The sequence below is a fragment of the Nannospalax galili genome, unplaced genomic scaffold (assembly GCF_000622305.1).
Source record: "Nannospalax galili isolate Female #2095 unplaced genomic scaffold, S.galili_v1.0 scaffold430, whole genome shotgun sequence".
Lineage (NCBI taxonomy): Eukaryota > Metazoa > Chordata > Mammalia > Rodentia > Spalacidae > Nannospalax > Nannospalax galili.
Genome location: NW_008328607.1, coordinates 554,706 through 560,603, shown reverse-complemented (window position 1 = coordinate 560,603; position 5,898 = coordinate 554,706).

Below are 5,898 nucleotides of genomic sequence, written 5' to 3'. Positions count from 1 at the left end.
AGAGAGAGAGAGAGAGAGAGAGAGAGAGAGAGAGAGAGAGAAATGTGGGGGGATGGCAGCATAAAGAGGCCCTAGGGACAGGCTGTCAACGGTGGCTTCCTTGCTGTGAAGATGTGCAAAGTATTTGGCACAGTTGGTTGGTCCTCAGCATGCCTAGTTGCCATGGGAAGGCTGTGCACTAGCTTCCTCTCACGTGTGGAAATTGGCAGCAAAGCTCAAGCTGGGTTATTACATCATCGACTTTCCCCTCTCTGCCCCAGGAGAGAGTCTAGTTTGGAAAGCAGCAAGAGCCTTTTCCAACACAAATAAACCAGGCTCTCAGGGAGTAACCCTGATATTGGAAGATGGGGATGATCAGTAAAATCATCCTCAACTTCCCAAGAACCTGGCCCCAGGCCCCTCAGGGCTGCAGGCCAAACTGGGACATGAACACCAGAGAGATGTCCCTTGAAATACAGGTTTTGTGACTCTGGCAGTGAATGCGTCACTGTTTCTTTGCCACCCGTTGCATATCTGCAGCACTTGCTGGGAAACAGAAGCACCCAGACAGGCTCTTGGGCTGTACAGAAGCATTTGGAGTAGTTTCCGTCTGTGTAGAAGTCCTTGTAGTTCCCCTGTGCCAGGCCCAGAGTGGGGCTGCTGCCTCTCCTCTCCTCTCATTTTCCAAATAAGTTTCTGAAGAAAGCAAAGACCAGTATTCTGGGTGACTGTACTGTTCTTAAAGATGCCATTTGCTCCTGGCAGCCATCTTGACTGCCTTAGGAGGGAAAATTCATTTTGCCCTCAGTACCAGTGTGAAGGAGGGGCCTAATAATTCAGGGTGCTGCTGGGTAACCCTGGGCCTGGGGTCTGAGAAGAAGTGGCACATCCACCCACCTGCTTCTGCCTCAGGGAACTTTGGAAAAGCCACTGTTAATATAGGTGAGAGCCATAGGGTGTGTGGTCTTCTCCCCACAGCCCAGTTCACATCTTGTCACCAGAAATATACACTTTCTACTCTCCCCTGTACCCTAGCACCCCCGGTTCATCCAATCTGAAGACATTTATCAAATTATTAATATCCAAATCAGGTATAGTGGCTTATGCTTATAATCCCAGCACTCAGGAAGCAGAAGCAGGAGGATTGCTGCAAGTTCAAGGCCACCCTGTTCTATACAGCCATACATACATAGCCAGTTCCAGGAAAGCCAGTGCTACATAGACAGAACTTGTCTCAAAAAACTCATATGTGCATATACATCTTCAGCACACACACACACACACACACACACACACATATACAGAGAGAGAGAGAGAGAGAGAGAGAGAGAGAGAGGCATATTGTTCCAGATGAACTAAAAGGGAAAATAAGTCCTTTCTCATACAAAGGGACAGTTTCTTTTTCCTCCTCCTCCCTCCCTTCCTCCCTTCCTCCCTCCGTCCCTCCCTTCTTTTCTTTCTTTTTGATTTTTGAGATAGGGTCTCACTATATAACCCAGGTTGTGTTCAAACATGAGACCCTCCCGCTTCGACCTCCTGCATTCTGTGGTTACAGGTGTGCCAATATACCTAACTTGAACTGGAAGTATCTCTACCATCTTCCTAAAATAATTTCCCCCAGAGGTGTGTTTCCCAGAGTGGAGACTGAGAGGACAGCAGGTATATATGCCAGGCCTGCACCCGGCTGAGACAAATTGTTTCTGGTGATTTCTTATGAATGATAAGGTAACTATTTAGATGCCAGAACATCCCCTCTCTCTTCTCTCTTTCCTTCTGTCCTCTGTTCTTTCCCTCCTTTATTTCGTCCTTCTTTTTTTTCCAGCTGTATTGAAATACAATTTTTAAAAAAGGGCTGAAGATTTCACTCAGTTGGTAAGTTTTTGACTACCATGCATAAAGCCCTGGGTTTGATCCCCAGCACTACATAAAAAACAGTGTGGCAGCACACGGCTGTGATCCCAGCACTAGGAAAGGCAGAGCCAGGAGGAGAGTTGCAAGTTTGAAGTGACCCCGGATCTACCTAGGCAGCTCTAAGCCAGCTGGGTTTACACAATGAGATCCAATCCAGGTGGGTTTACACAGTGAGATCCTGTCCCAAAAAATCACCATGTGGTGGTTGGCATATGCCTACAATCCTAGCACTTGGGCAGAGGAGACAGGAGGATCAGGAATTTAAGGTCAACCTCTGCTACAGCAAGTCTAAGGCCAACCTGGCTACATGAGACCCTGTCTCAAATGCTAAAAATAAAAATAAAAAACATGTATACATTAATGATTTGATACTGTACATATTATAGAATGCAATGAGAATCATATTAGTTAACACATGCATCACCTTGCTTAATTACTGTGTGTGTGTGTGTGTGTGTGTGTGTGTGAACATATTTCCACACATTTCCAGTATACAGCACATTAACTCTGGTCTCTATACTGTGCATTAGAGCCCTAGGATGCCACCTTCTTTTTTCCTATTTTTTATTACCCTACACCATCCATCCTCCCTTCTCTCCTCTACTCACTTCCCCCTTCCATTTTCAGTCTCCTTCTGTTCCTCTCAGGAATAACTTATTAGGAGGCCTGACAATAACAAAGAATGAAGAGCTGCTGGGCAGCTTCCTAAGTACGCTTGGTCTTCTGCAGCCCAGACTTGTTTTTGAGATTTGCCTAGACATAAATTAGCATAAATAACAATACCAACACAGGAAGCCATGTGACTGACAATAGTGCATCTACCTAAATTCTTTCTCCATTAGTTGGGATGAGGTGTAGACCCATCCACACTCACTCTTTTGGGCATACCTGCTGTTGAGAGCATGTCCTAAGATTGGACAGGAGGTTGAACATGAAGCAATGTTTTCTCTATATAGTTCCACAGAGATGATCCTGAGTAGCAATTATTATAAGATTATTATAGGATTGTCAGCAATGATTATACATGCAATTATATGTAAATAATTATATCTCTATGTATAATTTGTATAGCATTTACAGTTTTTAAAAAGTAGTGTTGCATATATTGTGTCATTTGCTCCCCACAACAGCCCTGAGAAGGCCAGGACATCTTCAGACATACTCATGAGCATGGTGAGGTCCAGGGAACGAAGTGATAGGCAGGAACCCAGGGCCCAGGCTTCCAGTTGTGGGCTGTTTCTGTAATTCTCTTCTGCCTTTTATGGCTTGATCTTTGCCAACACTGTGTACTCACCGAAGGGCTAGTCATTTGTTTGGTGGATAGTCACTGAACTTCAGGCACTATTCTCTGTCTTAGGCAGAGCAGTACAAAACACAATAGAAACTTGCTCCTCACTCTTCTGTCTCAGGATAGTGTCCTTTCCTAGGCTGGTGTCATGGCCAAGCATGCAAATGGAGAAGGCTGGTAGTTTGAGTCTCTGCTTGTTTGGTTTTCATCTGCATAACATTGGTTAGGTTGTCCTAAACCTGGCTTAATCCAGTGTGCCTTGAGATGAGGGTTTGTGCATCAGTGTGTAGCTTGGTATGCCCAGGACAGTCCTAGTTTAGTTATTTTGGTGTCTGATCAGAATCAATAATATTCCTTTTTGTGCTTAAAAGTATCATGATTTTGGTGCTAAACCACATGACCACCTACCAGTGGCACACAGAAAGCCTGACATCACCATTCGAGAGCTGTGCACCGGGGCATAGCTCCAGAACCCAAAGGAGCATGGAAGACTCGGTACCCAAGAAAGCTGACCTCAATTAACCCAACCCTATAATCACACAGCTTACAAAGAGTACAATGAATAGAAGATTCCAGAAACAGAGCTCACAAAATAGTCATGTGCACATGGATGATCCCAGCTTCCTTGCAGAGCGACTAGATCATGGACTAGTTGGTGTCTAATGGTGACTAGAGGTAAGGTGTCACTTCTAGGCCAGGGTAAGATCTGTGGCCCCCTGCCTCCACTCTTCCTATGTTAAAATAACTTCTGTTGTGATGGCAGCCATGCCTGGGTACTGAGTCAGTGGAGGAAAGCCCTCGAAAGCCTGCATCAGACTTGTGTGATTGTGTGAGAGACAGATGAGCACTATCATGCAAAGCCACTGAGCTTCCCTTGTTGCTGGGTTACAGCTTACTTTTTTAATAATGAAATCAATACTATTTCACTTGATCTGAGATTAATAAAAGGCCCCTGTGCTCTTTTAAGTCATAAACACTCGGTAGCCTCTTGACTTTGATCAAGTTGTTTCATTTCAGTGTTGCAGTGGGTTCAGGGAGGTGCTGGATTCAGAGGCTCACGTATCACTTGTTTTCTGCATGATCTGACAATGCACCTTTAACCTCCAGAGAGGCTGTATTAGGTGCCAGAGCTCTGGACTATGATTGAGATGCCACCTTAGACTCTTACTAGGATGCAAAATAGGATTCCAGCATTCCTTCTCAAGGAGCCCAGTTCATTTGTCTCCCTATTAAGGGCTTTGATTTCCCCTGAAGTCCAACTTTTTTCAAGGCTGTGGGTTGAACCCATTGTGGGGCTATAACATTAATTGTAAAAGATGCAACTAGCATTTAAAAAAATTAAACAGTGTTGACAAAATCAGAGTATTCTGTGTGGTGAGAGTATGTAGCCATTTGTACAACTTGTGCTTGGGTAAGCTATATGTTGAGCTGCTGCCTAGTTCTTACTATGCACTGTGGTAGAAATGTCTGGATTCTCTGCTGTGCAGTGTGAGTCAGTAGCGACCTTTTATTCGTGGCAGCTCTCGTCTCTGCTTGCACGGGACTGATAAGAGGAGTTACCAGGGAGAGGGAAGGTAACTGTTACATGCCATGTGCAAGCACTTCCAGGGGGCAACCTGGAAAGTAATAGAAAACCAATGTGTGGGTGATTGAATAGAGGCAGTGGCAGGGGTGGGGGGAGACAGGAATCAATCAGGGCAGCTTTATGTATGATAACCGATCAGCCTACCACCCCTGTCACCTGGGGTCGAGCTGGGTTTCTCTGGAGCTGGTCTTGGTAGAGGTTCAGCCTCCTTTTCCTTGACAGGGGGAAGTTCAAATGAAGAAAAAGGAAACCCTGCTGGGTAAAGACTGAGACATAAAGCCCTGGTCCAGTGACAGCTTTCATCAGTGTGTGGTAGGTGCACCTTTTTTTTTTTTTTTTTTTTTTTTTTGAGACAGAGTTTCTCTGTAGCCCCAGCCATCCTGGAACTCACTATGTAGACCAGGCTGGCCTTGAACTCATAGAGATCTGCCTACTCTGCCTCCTGAGTGCTGGGATTAAAGGCGTGCACTACCACGCTGGCGGTAGGTACACTTTTAATAAAGGCATCGGTGGAGAAAGACAAAGACCACAGGTACCATCAGAGTCCAAGGGCGTAATCAGGCTAGGCAGCCTGGGATGTGGAACCCTCTTCCTCCACTTCTTGGTAGGTAGCTGGGCTGCTGGCCCTAACATCAGGTGGCAAACTGTCCCTGGGGTTGCTGGTTGGGGGCAGTTGTATTGCCTCTTTGGTGGGGTAGGAAGCAGGATGGAGGAGAGAGGGGTGCTTTGGGAGGGGGAACTCAGAAGGTAGGAGGACAAGGAGCCTTCAGGAATATCACCAGAGGTCCAGGTGAGACTAGTGACTAATTTGAAATGTACCACTTAACTTAATTAGGCCCTAACCAGTCCTGACACTTCCCTTTTTAAAACCTTCACAATGTTAAGAAATGAAAAAAAATGCCAATTCAAAGATGGAATTAAATAACTACAGGCGTGCTTAAAGCTGCATGTGGCTGTCCTTAATCTTGCTTGAGATCTCTGGGGTTGATCCTGTGACTTCCTTCTGTGACATCATGCTTTGAGAGGCTGTGGGAAGGCTGGCAGAGAGCAGAGGGCTCCCCATCCTGCCTGCTGCCTACCCAGAGTACTGTAAACACTTGCTGGGCCCTGGGGTACGTTGGTTTTCGCCAAGAGG